Raw genomic sequence first — 16,868 nt, forward strand, 5'->3', positions numbered from 1 at the left:
GTCTGAATCTTGGAACCAAGAAGAAATCCAATAGTTTTGTGGTGGGAGGGTATGTATAGATCTTTTCTAACAAGCCACACTGTTTGGGTGTGGTTATGGTTGTACATGTACATACTAGTAAACTAATGTTTTCTAGCTGACTTTGACCTGTCCTGAGCTAAGGTCCTTAGTTAAGATATAAATCATATATATTAAATCATATTCCAAAAATTAGCCCTAGGACTTCCCTGGTGGCACAGTGGTTAAGAATCTGCCTGCCAATGCAGGGGAAATGGGTTCCATACCTGGTCTGGGAAGATCCCGCATGCCTCAGAGCAACTAAGCTCGTGCACCCCATCTACTGAGCCTGCGCTCTAAAGCATGCGAGCCACAACTACTGAGCCTGCATGCCACAACTACTGAAGCCCGCGTGCCTAGAGCCCATGCTCCATAACAAGAGAAGACACCGCAATGAGAAGCCCGCGCACTGCAGCAAAGAGTAGCCCCCGCTCACTGCAACTAGAGGAAGCCCGTGCGCAGCAACGAAGACCCAACACAGCCAAAAATAAAAAAAAAATAAAAGTTACAGAAGAGAGAATAACATTTGTCTTAAAAAAAAATTTTAGCCCTACTCCTTGGAGAAATGATTGATTCTGGAAACATAAGATGAGCCTGGAGCATCTTGTAGTGCTGCAAAGTAAGGAAATACTTTAAAAAATAAAAAAAACACCAACAATGGGAGTATATCAAAGGGGTAAAGGAGCCAACTGAAATGGCTCCAAATGGTCAAATCTAGAACAACCCAAGCAAAAAAAAGTTGTACTGAATTCTATTACAACATATAAAATAACTATACATAAGTCCATATTGATAAATAAATGCTTGAATAATAAATGAAGAAGAGAGAAATATTCCATGCAGAAGAATTCCAAGTAATTTGTGTAGACACTCCACCCTTAAATGTCAGATGTGCATAATGACTTCTTCCATAGAGCATAGCATAGAATGAGGAAGGGGAAAAGAGAAACTTCACAGTGAAGACACTTGACAAACTACCTCAGCCAGGTGATCAAGGCCAATATCAACAGTCATAAATCATGTGGATGGTATGTTCCCTTTATATGATGTGATAAAAATGCCACTTTACCTCTGTGGTCTCCCCAAAACCCATAACCCCAGTTCAACCAAGAGAAAAACATAAGACAAATTCCAGTATGGGAGCATTCTAAAAATAGCTGACCTGTACTCCTCAAAACTATCAAGGTTATCAAAACCAAGAAAACCCTGAGAAACAGAGAAATAGTCACAGCCAAGAGGAGCTTAATGAGACACAATGGTATCCTGGATAGGATCCTGGAATGGAAAAAGGGCATTATGTAAATGCTAAGGAAATCTGAATAAAGCATGGACTTTAGTAAATAATGACATATCACTATCATGTAAACTCACCTAACATTCTTGCTACATTAATAAATAGGATATTGATGAGAGCCTTAGGGTTATTCTTGGATAAAAGAATGAAAATGCCCAGGTTTTAGAGAATCGTGTGAAGCAGTAGCTTTCCCACCTGGGTGGCATGTGGCAATAAAATTCAGCCCAATATACAACCCAAAAGTAAAAGACTTGGTTGGTGGGGGCAGGGAAATAGTTTAGTGTTAGGAGCTTTACATATGGCTGAAAGGAACATTTACTTATAACAATTAGCAATTATCATCCACTCTTATCGTTATTATATGAAATGTAATAAATTTTAACACCTACATGAAGAGAAAGGCAATCTCAGAATGAAGAACTATTATTTAAATGAATTAATCTTTGTTAATAATCAGGTTGGATTCTGTTATTTACAACTCAACAGTCCTAACAACTGCATTCTATAAAGTATGAAGTACTATGACTGGCATATAAAAAGTGCTCAAAATTTGATAACTGTGGTGGTAATTGTCTGATGTTTGACCTGCTACATGAGGTGGGCACTTCCTTACATGAAAGAGTCCTGCTCTGGTATTCAAAACATGGACCTGCTTTGATGAGACATTAGTATCCCCTTTGCTGGAGGTGTCTGTTGCTCTGATCAAAGGGGAAATGTTTTTCCCTCTGCTATGACCCACTTCTCTCTCAGTGGGTCCATTTGCCTCAATCACATTCATGAGCCAGTTGTTAGAGTCTGTTCTATCCTTTGAGGAGAGTCTACTTCACCCACTGTGTGTCCAGACATGAGAAACCCATCTTCCTGAGTTACTAGAGAGTTAGGAAGAGAATCATGTCAGATTCATGCAAGAAGCAGAAGCATTTGTAATAGCTATGAGCAGCAATTTCACTTCTGAGTAGATATCCAACAGAAATGAGTATGTATGTCCCGCCAAAACACGCAATCAAGAATGTTCATAGTACTTTATTAATAACACTGGAAATAATGCAATTGTCCATCAATAGTAGAATAAGTTGTGTTTATATCAATTCACTGGAATATAACTCAGTGATGAAAAATAATCAATTATTGCTGCAAGCAACAACATGGATGAGTCCTATAGACAGAAGCCTGACATATAAGGGGACATATTGTAAGACTCCATCAGTATAAAGTTTTAAAACAGGCAACAGGAGCCTGTTGTGACCAAAGTCGAAATAGTGGTAGCATTGGGCAATCCCTATCAAACTACCACTGGCATTTTTCACAGAACTAGAACAAAAAAATTCACAATTTGTATGGAAACACAAAAGACTCCAAATAGCCAAAGCAATATTGAGAAAGAAAAACGGAGCTGAAGGAATCAGGCTCCCTCACTTCAGAATATACTACAAAGCTACAGTAATCGAGACAGTATGGTACTGGCACAAAAACAAATATAGATCAATGGAACAGAAAAAAAAAAAGGTCATGAAGAACCTAGGGGCAAGGTGGCAATAAAGATGCAGACCTACTAGAGGACTTAAGGACACGGGGAGGGGGAAGGGTAAGCTGGGACAAAGTGAGAGAGTGGAATGGGCATATATACACTACCAAACGTAAAATAGATAGCTAGTGGGAAGCAGCTGCATAGCACAGGGAGATCAGCTCGGTGCTTTGTGACCAGCTAGAAGGATGGGATAGAGAGGGAGGGAGACGCAAGAGGGAAGAGATGGGGATATATGTATATGTATAACTGATTCACTTTGTTATAAAGCAGAAACTAACACACCATTGTAAAGCAATTATACTCCAATAAAAACGTTTTATATATATATAATATATGTATATATTTTGGCAAAAAAAATATAGTGGTAGCATTGGGAATATTGACAGAGACAAAGTGCAAAGAACCTCTAGTGGGCTAGTAATGTCCTGTTTCTTTATCTGGATGGTGGTTTCAGGATGTATACATATTTAGATTTTATCAAGCTGTACACTTAAAATAGGATCAATTCTTGTATGTAAGTTATAGGCCAATAAAAAAAGAAACTTATTTTTGAATTTTTGAATGTTATTTTATTCATTTTTTATACAGCAGGTTCTTATTAGTTATCTATTTTATACATATTAGTGTATACATGTCAATCCCAATCTCCCAATTCATCACACCACCACCCCTCCCCCGCCAGTTTCCCCCCTTGGTGTCCATACATTTGTTCTCTACATCTGTATCTCTAAGAAGCGTTTTAAAGAAAGTGAATTTGCTTATAATAAAAAGTATCATCTTTGAAATATGCCAATCTAGCTCCATATTCTGTCTCTGCCACTTATTTGTTGTATGACCTTGGGCAACCTCACCAGTCTGAGGTGAGTCTCACCAGTCTTTTTCTTTTGTAAAATAGAAATAATTATTTTTTCATACAGTGCTTTTATGTTAAATGAGATAATGTGTTTCTAGCACATTGCTTTGCACTTGGTAATGCTTAGTATATTGATTTCCCTTTCCCCTCTGTCCTGGTGGACTGAACTCACAGTTCCTGTGTATTGTCCTTGGGAAGACACCAGCTTCCAGGCCTATTTGTAGGGAAAGGATGACTGACCCACCCTAGCCCCCAAAGTTATCCAGCCTTCCCTGGATCAGATTACCAACTTACCTATTCCTCCGATCTTTGGAAACTCTTCTGGGAATGATTCACTTGTCTGTCCATCCATCCATCCATCATCCATCCATCCATTCATCCAATCAACATTTATTGAATTGCTACTATGTGTCAGGCGTCACGATAGGTGCTGGAGAAACCCTGCTGAATAAAGCAGGCATGATTCCTGTCTGTGGAGAGTTTACAATCTAATGGGGAAGACAGGTAGTAAGAAATAAATCCATAATTATTAATTATGATAAAAAGTGCTAAAAGAACAGGTCGCAGCGATGGACAGGTGAGAACTCGAGGTGGAAGAGCAGCCACTCACGGAAAGATCAGAGGGAAAACTCCTGCAGTATCCTATCATTGAAGTCTTATAACATCGCAAATAATTACAGAGTATACGTAAAAGACATAATCACCACCAAAGACAGCCTTCTCACATATGAACGCTTGTTGTAACGTCTATTCTGCTTCTCAGAAGAGTTTTTTGCATACTTCCTGTTCCTTAGAAGTGGGACCGCGAGGTAAGTAGCTTTTCGCTATAGTAATACAAACTCATTATTTTGTAAGCTGTTATACAATAGAATTATTTATTCTGACTTTTCCTAATGAACTCTGTTGTACCTCCAGGCAACCAAAGGATGGATGATTGTAAATGTCTCTTTATAAAAGTCATTCCAGCCAATAAAGAAAGAAGGAAAAATGAAATTAAAATATTAAAAAAACTCATTTGTGTAATGAGTTACGGAGATGGGACACAAAGAGAAATAAAGTGAGAACAAGTAACCTACTACGTAGGATGTAGTGTAGTGTACTGAGAAAGACATGGGATCTGTCGTCTGAGTTCAAATTTTGTCTCCACTTCTAGCTGTATGATTTCAAGCAGGTCACTCAGCTTCTCTGAGCCTGAGTTTCCTCATATGAGAAACAAGAATAATAAAGGCGACCTCAAGGCAGGTTGTAAGAGTTAAATGAAATGACATATGCAGAGGAGCTTGCACGAAAAACGTATTGCCATGCTTTATTTAGCACATTCCTGTCATTTCGCTACAAAACTTAAATCCTTTGTATTTATGTAGTCTCATTACAGAAATGTCAACTTCTAAAAGCAGGTACATTCCTTTCTCTTAAATTTCTTTGTCAAACCTTGGCTATTGATTTGGAATTCTCAGTTCTGTGCTAAATCTTATTACTTCAGGTGGTAAATCATTCCTGACTTTCCTAATTCTCACCCAAAATGGCCTCAAGCAATCCAGGGAATGAGCATGGTCTGGCCGGTTGGGGAGAAGTGAATGCTAAGTTTTGGGGTGATAACAGGGCTCCTGGTGCTGTACGTAGCCGCAGGTAAGCTACCCAAGGGGCTCAGCCTGCCTTGCCATCCGGCCTTTGGGTACTCCTTTCTTCCCCAATATCCATGGTTGCTCAATCGTAGGGCTTCCTATAATGTTTCAGAAAAGGATGGGGATGGGAGAGGAGTGAAAAACGGTCAGATGATTTCGCTCTGTGGATAATCCTCTCTCTTAGCGGTGGCCCAGATGGTCTACAGTCTGCAGTTCTAGACTGAGCCCTCACCTCAGTTGGGAAAGTCACTCTCGGAGTCTAGTTTCTCATTTGTAACATGGGACAATTCTAGCCTTGCTTACAGTAAACGCAGGACTGTTGAGGCTCAGACAGAATGTTGCATGTGAAAGCTCTATATTCACTCTAAAATGCTGTCCGGATTTCAGGTGCTATTAATATTAGCCTATCCTGTGCCACATTCACATGCATGGCTGGCCAAGAAGCTTCTTACACCTGCTCAAGACGGAGCTGCTAGAAGGGGATTTTTCTAGGTCACTGAGTAATGGAAATTGTCTCAAAGGTACCGCCTACTTTTCCTTTGAAACAGCAACCTTCTCGAGACAGGCTTTTAATAGTGAGAAGAACTCAAGGCTTGGAAGATTAAAAGAGAGTTAAAAACTACACAGGACTAGTCTGTTCTGATATATTGTGTAATTTATTGGGGCAAATATAAAGGTGCTGTTGGCCTAAGTTAAACTGAGCAAGTCTCATTGAGGTAATGGGAACTGATCAAATCTTTATTTTCAGCCATTTCCTGTTCTTAGCAAGTGGAGAAAAAGATGCCCTGGGTGAGAGACAGGAAAAAATGAAGACAAATGAGTTCATGTCTATGCAGCTTCTCTCAAGTACACCAAGATAATCATCTGCAAAGTGCTCAAAAACCTCATATTTTAAAAGGTGCACCCCTAAATTAAGCTTGCAAGAATACGTTATTATTGGTTATAATGTGTGCCTGTTTTTCAATTCCTCAACCTGTTCTCAGGGTGGGGTGTGCTGTTGTATGCTTTTCTGTTGACTTCTCCTGTAAACAGACCTTTCCTCTGAGAAGTTAAATGTGGAGATATCCAGATCCAAGAACCCCCTACACTCACACCTGGACAATCGAACGCATAAGAGGGAAAAAGCAATGGGTTACTTCCCTCGTTATGTTTTCCCTAAATTATTTTGAAACACTACTTCAAAGGATCCTTAATCTGAGGTAGTATTTCAATTGTAGAAGAAGATGCTTTTTCTAGTCAAAATTAATTTAAGCCCCTCACAATCTGAGTTAGCATAAAACTGGGAAGATCTGTAGGGCCTAACTTGGCCTCATACTTTTCACTTTTGAAATCTAGCAAGAAAGTGAGCAGAATAAAAATACTTTAAGATTTGCTTGCAAAATTATAAAAGGCAGAACTATTCCAGGCCCTAAGAGCTCAAACAGAAAAGCATTATATTTTATATATCACATTAAATAATAATGAAAAGTAACCTAATAGGAACCAGTTCCAAAATCCTTTCTGGATAATTTGGTACATTTGAAATCTAGTGTGCTTTTCTTGCCCGTTTTAAACACTCTATAAAACAAGATACTCTCAAATGTGTTAGAACATTTCTGTTTTGATTGGCTCAGAATGGCTGGAGGGCCTTGAAATGACTTATAATGAGCTAAGCACATGGCATGGCATCATAAGTCATTCTCTTCAGATCCTCTTGACTGCTTTATAGAAATTGCATAACTGGGAAGTAACACATGAAGATCTTACACTCTGCTGGTTGAAAGTTGGATCACAATTCCAAAATGTAGGTAAAAGTTTAGAGCTAGAGAAGGCCAACATTTTTTTCATCTTTCAAAATGTTAAACATTTAAATTGATTTATGTAGTTGCTTGTTTTCTATAGTAGATAAAGCAAAGGGTAAGTTTAGTTTGCTTTTTCTTTCCTTTAATTAACCTTGGATGATTTGTGCGATTTCAGAAAGACTGATGTTAAAAGAGGTCAAGATATATAACTACAGAAGTTAACTAAGAAATCAATTTTTGGTAGGATAGTCAGAGTTATTAATTGCAAGCAATTAAGCATCTCTGGATGATTAAAGCTGAAAAGGAACGTTATTTAAAGGATATTGTGCAGCTCAAAGAACAGAGATCCAGGCTGGAAATCCAGGGTCAGGACAAGATAACCGTGAATAATATCCAGATTCACATATGTGGATTGTTCAGGTGAAGATACCACTGCTGCCCAAATACAGGATTGTACACTGCAATTTGTGCTGTCGACACAACTCACAGTGGACAAACAAGGTGCCGTTAGAACTACAGCTTATAGGACCTGATCTCCTTGCCACTTCTGCTTCTGTGATAAACCTGTTCCTGGCCCCAGTCTCACTTTCTCCATGTTCCAAGGCTCAAGTGCGTTCAGGTGGTTGATAGGACCTAAGGTAACTGCTCCCGCCCTAGCTGCAAGGCATAAGGCTGGGAACATGAGTATTTGGCATATTCACTCCCAGAGACTGCAAAGGTGAGGAATTCTGAAAACACTAGATGGGTTAGGATGCAAGGTGACCATAGAATGACAATTGTCTCAAAGCTGAAAGAGCAAACTGGTCACTATGATTAGCACAGTAATTCTCAACCTTTCCAGTTCTCAAACTTTCTACACTCAAAAACTACTAAGGGGGCTTCCTTGGTGGCGCAGTGGTTGAGAGTCCGCCTGCCGATGCAGGGGACGTGGGTTCATGCCCCGGTCCGGGAAGATCTCACATGCCGCGGAGCGGCTGGGCCCGTGAGCCATGGCCGCTGAGCCTGCGCGTCCGGAGCCTGTGCTCCGCAACGGGAGAGGCCACAGCAGCGAGAGGCCCGCATATCGCAAAAAAAAAAAAAAAAAAAAAAAGCTACTAAAGACCTCAAAGAATTTTTGCTTGTGTAGGTTGTATCTATCAATATTTACCATATTAGAAATTAAAAGAGGAATTAAAAAAATATTTATTAGTTTATTTTAAATAATAATTACACCTTAACAATAACAACAGTTACATGTTAACATAAATGACATGCTTTATGAAAAATAGCTATACTATCCAAAACAAAAGAAAATAATAAGGGTGGTACATGTTTGCAACCTGTTTAATTTCTGGCTTAATAGAAAGCAGTTGGGTTCTCATATCTGCTTCTACATTAATCTTTTGTAATATCACACATTCTGTAATATCTGGAAAACTGAATCATACACTTTTGAGAGAATAAGAGTGAAAAGGGTAAATATCATCTTAGTGTTATTATGAAAATAGTTTCAACTTTGGAGAATCCCTAAAAAGGTATTGGGGTCTCCCTACCACAGCTTGAGAATTGCTAGACGAAAGATTTACTTTGTGGTTGTAATTAGACGATATATATTATATTGAAACACACAATTCTCTGGATCTTCTTCTACATCCTGTCACATATATTTTTACCCAAGACTTGGACATTTTGCTCAGAGGGTGACAGGATTGAGCCTATATCAAATTACTATTATGATATTTTGAATAGACTGCAAAAATAATAGCAGGAATGTATTTTGGTTATTTTTTGGAGTTTTGTCCTCTCCTTTGATCTCAAAGCTAATTACCAACTCTAATATCTGATTCTGTAGTTCCCTAATTTTGGATATTGTAAGCAATGATAGACTCATTTACTTTTTTTAAACAACCTTGTTATTTTTCAACAGTTTTAGATTTACAGAATCATTGCAATGGTAATCCATAGAGTACCCCACAACCAGTTTCCCCTATTAGTGTCTTACACTAGTAGGGTACATTTGTCATAAATAGTGATTGATATTAATTCATTATTGTTAACTAAAGTTCATAATTTATTCAGATTTCCTTAGCTTTTGTTTAATGTCATTTTTCTGTTCCAGGATCCCATCTAGGACACCACATTATGTTTAGTCATCATGCCACCGTATGCTCCACTTGGTTGTGACAGTTTCTCAGACTTCCTTCGTTTTTGATGACCTTGACAGTTTTGAGAAGTACAGGTCAGGTATTTTGTAGGATGTCTCTCAACTGGGATTTGTCTGATGTTTTTCTCATGGTTGAAATGGGGTTATGGGGTTTGGGGGAGGAAGACCACAGAGGCCAAGTGTCATTCTTTTTTTTTTTTTTTTTTTTGTGGTACGCGGGCCTCTCACTGTTGTGGCCTCTCCCGCTGCGGAGCACAGGCTCCGGACGTGCAGGCTCAGCGGCCATGGCTCACGGGCCCAGCCACTCCGCGGCATGTGGGATCTTCCCGGACCGGGGCACGAACTCATGTCCCCTGCATCGGCAGGCGGACTCTCAACCACTGCGCCACCAGGGAAGCCCGGTCTTGGTTTTTAATATCTTCCTCCAATAAAAGGAAACAAAGCTCCGTGGAGAAATTGATGTTTCTAGGACTGGGGCAGGAAACAGACAGATGAGCCTGGAACATTGTGTAGTATCAGAAAGAAGGAAGTGCAAACAAACAAAATGGCCACACGATGACGGGAGTATGTCAAAGGGACTCAGGAGCCAACTGAACCAGACCCCAATGGCCAAAGCTGGGACAATTTGAGCTGCATAATAAATAAAGTACTATTGGCTTATATCCCAAAGTATAAAATAAATATCCATGAGTATGTACAGATAAATGTAAATGATTGAATAAATAAATGGGAAAGAATAGACAATTCTCCCATGCAGAAGAATAATATGAATAATTTATGTAGCCAGTCCACCCTCAAGTTGGTGGAGCCTAACTCCCCACTTTCTAAGTGCGGGCTGTGCATAGTGACTTTCCTCCAAAGAGCACAATATGGAAATGGAGGAAAAAAAGAGTAACTTTACAGTGAAGACCTTGACATATAGTACATCAATCAGGTGATCAAAGTTAACATTAGTCATAAGTCATTTTGATAATAGGTACCCATAATATGATGTAATGAGAATGACACTTGTAATAAGAATGACACTTGGGGGCTTCCCTGGTGGCGCAGTGGTTGAGAGTCTGCCTGCCGATGCAGGGAACACGGGTTCGTGCCCCGGTTCGGGAAGATCCCACATGCCGCAGAGCAGCTGGGCCCGTGAGCCATGGCCGCTGAGCCTGCGCGTCCGGAGCCTGTGCTCCGCAGCGGGAGAGGCCACGACAGTGAGAGGCCCGCGTACCGCAAAAAAACCCCACAAAAAACAAAAACAAGACCTGAGTGATAGGTGTGCTTATTGGGGTGTCATTGCTATTCCGTGCTCGCAGCTGACAGAGCAAGGAGATGTGTATGTATATTAACCCACGCACGCACAGATATCTATAAAGAAATCTATATGTAAACATCTGCATTTATTAAACTAAACATTAGTTCATACCAACGTCTCTAACTCTAATCCATTGCCACATGGATCATTCTACCCCCCAACTTCCTCTTGCATTTGTTATATATTTGTAAAGTTATTTTAACAGTGGAGAAATTTTGTAATGGTAGGTATGAGAGAAACAAAAGGATGAAAAGAGCAGGAACTCCAGCGACTAAGAAGAATTAAACATCCAAGAGCCTGTTCTCTATTGTTCATAGCTACAGTTTTTAAATATCCATAGTAAAAAGCCTTATAGAGAGTAAGCTTAACTCTTGTTAGTACTCTCCTAGTAACTCAGGTTACAGTGGGAAAGTATATAACTTCCCTGTCTCTTCATTTTCTTATCTTCAGAGCGGGCACTTTACTCACAGGAGTGTGAGGATTAAATGTTAACACAACCAGCAAATTTAGAACAGGGCCAGGATCAGTATTTATGACCTATTGTTACTATGTACCCTAAGGGGTAAGTATATTATTATTTATATTTTACAGATGAAAAAACAGAGGCATAGAGATATTATAACCTGCTCAAAGTCTCACAGCTAGTAAATTACAGGCCCACTCTCTCATAAACTATGCCCTTTAAAGAGTTTCTGAACAGCTCTATACTTATATCTCTTTCTTCTTTAAATGAAGTTATAACGTGCTACTCTATAACTCTAAAGGGAAGGCTAACTACTGAAAAGACGCAAGGATGCTTTAAATATTCTTGATGTCTCTAACTCAAATCTATTGCCACATGGATCATTCTAGCCCCTTCCTCCTGCATTTGTTATATACTTGTTGTATACGCAGTGATCATCATTATCATTTCCTACATTACCACCACTTTCATGCCATGAAAGGACTCAGCTAGTGGAGTAGATTGGCCTTCTCAATACTCATGCTGTCAACCTAAGCCACTTGAGGCAAAGGTCACCCAAGAAGGGAGTTAAAAGTTAGCTCTCTTTTATCTATACCTGTGACTGCTTGTTGTAAGAAGACTCACTTAGTGAAGGTTTCCTGGAAGCTTTTTTACTTCTTACCTGCCATGTGCTCTGGGGAATGTGACACCAGGTCATGATTCATGGAATTTGCAGTTGGTAAAGGAAGTGTCTTAGAGGTGAAAAGGGAGGAGATTTGATGGGGAGAACTAGTAGACATTTATCTACTCAAATCAAATACATGACAATTTTACACCTTTATTTATTTATTTGCTCCACTCCATATCTACTCCCCTTTAAACACTATGACTCTAATTCTTTTATCATACATAGCCCTGGCCATCACTATTTGTTGACCTTACAGTTTCATTATGAGCCTGGGTGCCACCGCCAGGTAGATTCTGAAGGGGGAAGCAGCCACCTCCCTCTCCCCTTTCCTTACCACCATTTCCCCCCCAATTATGTCTCTTAGCATCCATTATAAGATTTGAGGGAAATCATAAGCATGTTATAAATTCATTTGACAAATATTCATTTAGGACCTACTATGTCTCAGGGATTTTGCTAGTCACGAGGTGTGGTATTGAGCCCGAGAGCTACACATAGTCCTCCTCAGGGAGCCTGCAGACCACTGGAAAATAACATCAGCTTGTATGAATGGAGGACTTACTCTTGTCAGGCACTGGGCTCCGTATGCACTATCACACTGAAATCTCACAGAGGAAGCTATTACTATTATCCTCATTCTACAAAGGAGGAAACTGAGGATTGCCCAAAGTCACACAACTAGGAATGGGTGGAACTGGGACTGGAGTGCAGGTCTGTCTGATGTCACACACTTAACCACACATCCATCCTTTCTCTCTTTCTCTCTCTCTCTCTCTCCTCTCTCTCTCTCTCTCTCTCTCTCTCCCTCTCTCTCTCTCTCACACACACACACACACACACACACACAAACACACACACACACACACCTCTCAGAAAGCAGGACCTCAGAGCTTGGTGTGTCTGTGGCTGGAGAATAGTAGCTCTTTTCCAACTTTGCTGAAGTTTCTACTGAATACTTTGATTTGCAAATATAAAGAATTCTCTGAAGCACAACCTTAAACAAATTGTGGTAGACAGCTGGGAGAGGACAGCTGCAGACAGAAAAATGTGGCCGGATGCTCTGTGGGTGGGGGCGGGGGGGATGTGCAGTGAGGCAGCTCCAAGGAGAGGAAGCAGTGACGGGTGGAGGTAAGAGGGACTGACAGATGAGACTACCTGGACCCCAGACCACAGTGGAAGGAGGCTTAAATATTCTAGAATGCACTGTCTTTATCAGGTTATGCAAATACAACTAGAATATAAGTATGTTTTTATTTGCCTGTATCATTCAAGTGACTATTCAAATAAATTTTAAAATCTTTTTTTTTTCCTGAAGTATGTCTGATGTAATGAGGTGGAAAGACCACAGGATTAAAAATCAGGAGACCTAAATTCTTGTCCAGATATGCGCCAGTAGTTCAGTTGTGTGATCTTCTGCAAGTCCCTTAACTTCGCCCATTGTAGGTTTTCCTCCTAATATAAGAGAATTAATCTACTGAACCTTAAGGATTTTTGAAGTTCCAAACTCTTCTGATGCTATGATTTACCGAGAACCTACACTGTGTCTAGTACTGCATTAAACAATTCAAAGTTTAGAGGCAATTAGAAGGCATATTTCTAGCCCTCTGGACCTGTGCTGTCCAATACAGTAGCCACCAGCCACGTGTGGCTGTGGAGCACTTGAAATGTCGTGTGACTGAACTATAATTTTATGTCATTTAAATTAAATTTGAATTCAGAAACTAATACTGTATTCAGTTATTGAAAACCTTTATGTTTGAAACAATGTAGGGATATGAATCTTTTCTCAACAAATTTTGTACAGTCTAAATACAGATTAAGTGTTTCTGATGAAAATTTAGCATCTGAATTGGGATGTGTTGTACATGTAAAATACACCAGATTTAAGACAATATTAAAAAAGGATGTAAAATATCTCATTAATAATTTCTCATTGATTGCATGTTGAAATGACAATATTTTGGATATATGGGGTTAAGTAAAATATATTATTAAAATTAATTTAATCTGTTTTTACTTTTTTTAATGTGATTATGAGAACATATAAAATGATATACATGGTAGACTTCCCTGGCGGTCCAGTGGTTGATTCCGCGCTTCCACTGCAGGGGGCGAGGGTTAGATCCCTGGTCGGGGACCTAAGATCCTGCATGCTGCGCGGCATGGCCAATATGAAAAAGTAAAATGACATATGTGGCTTGCGTGATATTTCTTTTCTTTTTTTCTGACATCGCTGCATGCTTTGGTGCTTTGGAGAAAATAACAGTGTCACCTTTTGAGGAAGACATTTGTACCAGTCTGAGTCATTATTCTTGTCGGGAAAGACTTGCCCTAATTACCTTTGCTAATAGGGCGTGTTTGAAGAGAGCCAGGGGATGCGAGGTCTCTGTGGTCCCCAATGCTTCCGTACTTGGGATGCTGTAGGCACCATGGATAAATGTACCATGACTTACCAATCTGAGTACACTCGGCAATCCTGCCTCCAGAGAGGGGATCTTTTTGGACTAGCCTGTCTCCATTCAGCATGAGTACCCCTGTTGGGTGGAGGTTTGAGTCAAGTGCCTTCAGAGGCTGTTCCTGCCGCCACCCTAGCCCACACCCCGGCCAACCCGAGTCTGGCTGCCGTTACTCTGGCCACAAATTTCTGGTTTATTCAACTGGAGATAGTGCTACCTGGAGATAGTAGTACTTGTTTTGTTCTTTCCACATGGATTGAATTGTAGGATCTTGACACAAAAATAACAGGTAAGGCTTTCTTCAGAAGGAGCGTGTGTCAAGGGTGGGAGTTTTGAATTTGGGGTCTTTTCCTCTGTTTAAAATTCTGCCCCCCTCTCTGCATCTGTAGGGAGTAAATGTATGATCAAGGAAGACCAGCTTCTCTGGTCAGTGTGTGGTCAGCGTGTGGTGACTGACCTGGTGCGACTGGGAACGGTCGTTTTCCCTGGAGAGGATGTGGTGAGTATGGTGGCGTGATCAGAAAGGACCAGCGTCCCCGGTCACTGATGGGGATTCACTTGGATTGACCAAGGAGCACCACTGTATTAGTTTGCTAGGGCTGCCATAACAAATACCATAGACTGGGTGGCTTAAACAATAGAAATTTATTTTCTCACAGTTCTGGAGGCTAGAATTCCAAGATCAAGGTGTCGGCAGTTTTAGTTTCTCCTGAGGCCTCTCCCCTTGTCTTCCAGATGACCACATTCTCACCGTGTCCTCATGTGGTCATCCTTTAGTCTGTGTTGTCTGTGTCATAATCCCTTTTTTTTTTAATTATTTTCTAAACTGAGGTACAATTGACATATAACGTTAGTTTCAGGTGTACAACGTAAGATTTGATATTTGTATATATTGCAAAATGATCACCACAGTAAGTGTAGTTAACATCTGCCACCTTACATAGTTACAAAAAAGTATTTTTTCTAGTGATGGGAACTTTTAAGACCTACTCTCTTAGCAACTTTCAAATATGCAATGCAGTGTTATTAACTATAGTCACCGTGCTGTACATTACATACCCATGACTTATTCATTTTGTAACTAGAAGTTTATACCTTTTGACCCCCTTCACCCATTTCTCCCATTCTCCATCCCCTGCCTCTGGCAACGATCAATCTGTTTTCTGTATCTGTAAGCTGGGTGTGTGAGTGTGTGGGTATGTGAGTGTGTGACTGTGTATTGTTTTGTATTTAATTCTGTGTATAAGTGAGATTATACAGTATTTTTCTTTGTCTTTCTGACTTATTTCACTTAGCATGATGCCCTCGAGGTCCACCTATATTGGATAAATGGCAAGATTTCTTCCCTGTTATGTCTGAGTCATATTCCATTGCATATACATACAACATTATCTATTCATCCATCTATGGACATTTAGGTTGTTTCCATATTTTGGCTATTGTAAATAATGCTGCAATGAACATGGAGGCACATATATCTTTTCCAGTTAATGTTTTCATTTTCTTCAGATAAATACCCAGAAGTGGAATTTCTGGATCATAAGGCAGTTCTATCTTTAATTTTGGGGGGAAACTCCATATTGTTTTCCACAGTGGCTTCACCAATTTACATTCCCACCAACAGTGCAAAAGTGTTCCTTTTTCTCCCCATTCTCGTCAACACTTGTAATTTCTTATCTTTTTGATAATAAGCATTCTGACAAGTGAGAGGTGATATCTCATTATGGTTTCGATTTGCATTTCCCTGATGATTAGTGACGTTGAGTGTTTTTTTCAAGTACATGTTGGCTATCTGTATATCTTCTTTGGAAAAATGTTTTTTCAGATCTTCTGCCCATTTTTTAATCGGATTGGTTTTTTTACTGTTGAGTTGTGTGAGTCCTTTATGTATTTTGGATATTAACCCCTTACCAGATATATGATTTGAAAACATTTTCTCCCATTCAGTGGGCTGCCTTTTCATTTCCTGATGGTGTAATCTTTTTGTCTTGGATTAGGGCCCAACTATACAATTTTATTTTACTTTAATTCTCTTTAAAGGCCCTGTCCCCAAATACAGTCATTTTCTGAGGTACTGGGTATTAGGACCTCAGTGTATCAATTTGGTGGGAACATATTCAGCCCATAACCACCACCATCTCTGGTCAGTATGTGGCATTCAAGGATCAATTTAATGAACTGTGCAGTCAGAGGCAATGACTACAGAATGACCATTAGGTCACATGGGGATTTCCCACTCAAGGGAAGGAGAGCAAGAACATGCACCTTTGACACGGCTATGAATGACTTTAGGTAAATGAGGTAGGATGAAGGGATGTGCTGACTCCCGAACGTTACTGCAAGGTCACAGATGGTACAGTCTCCCCAGCACCAGGAGTTCCTCGTTACTTGAACCACAGTGCCTGAGACCAAGTAAGTAGCTGAGCTAAATCCTAGCTGGCGAATCTGACATCAGGCACAAGGGTTAACAATCTATTTAGGGGCATAAGAGAAACACAGGGAACAAGTATAAGCCCTGCACCTAGGGACAGAGGGAAAAGAGGTGATCGGGCTGGGAGTGGAAAGTAGAAATCAGCAAAGATTTGTGATTTCTGGAGGGGGTAACTTCTTCAGGTTGGAAATTGATGAACAGGTGCTGATGAAGAGGATGGTGCAAAGTTGGAGCCTAGGCAGAGGCAGGAGAAAACAAGACATGAAA

The sequence above is a fragment of the Neophocaena asiaeorientalis genome, unplaced genomic scaffold (assembly GCF_003031525.2).
Source record: "Neophocaena asiaeorientalis asiaeorientalis breed wild unplaced genomic scaffold, Neophocaena_asiaeorientalis_V1.1 scaffold24, whole genome shotgun sequence".
Classification (NCBI taxonomy): Eukaryota; Metazoa; Chordata; class Mammalia; order Artiodactyla; family Phocoenidae; genus Neophocaena; species Neophocaena asiaeorientalis.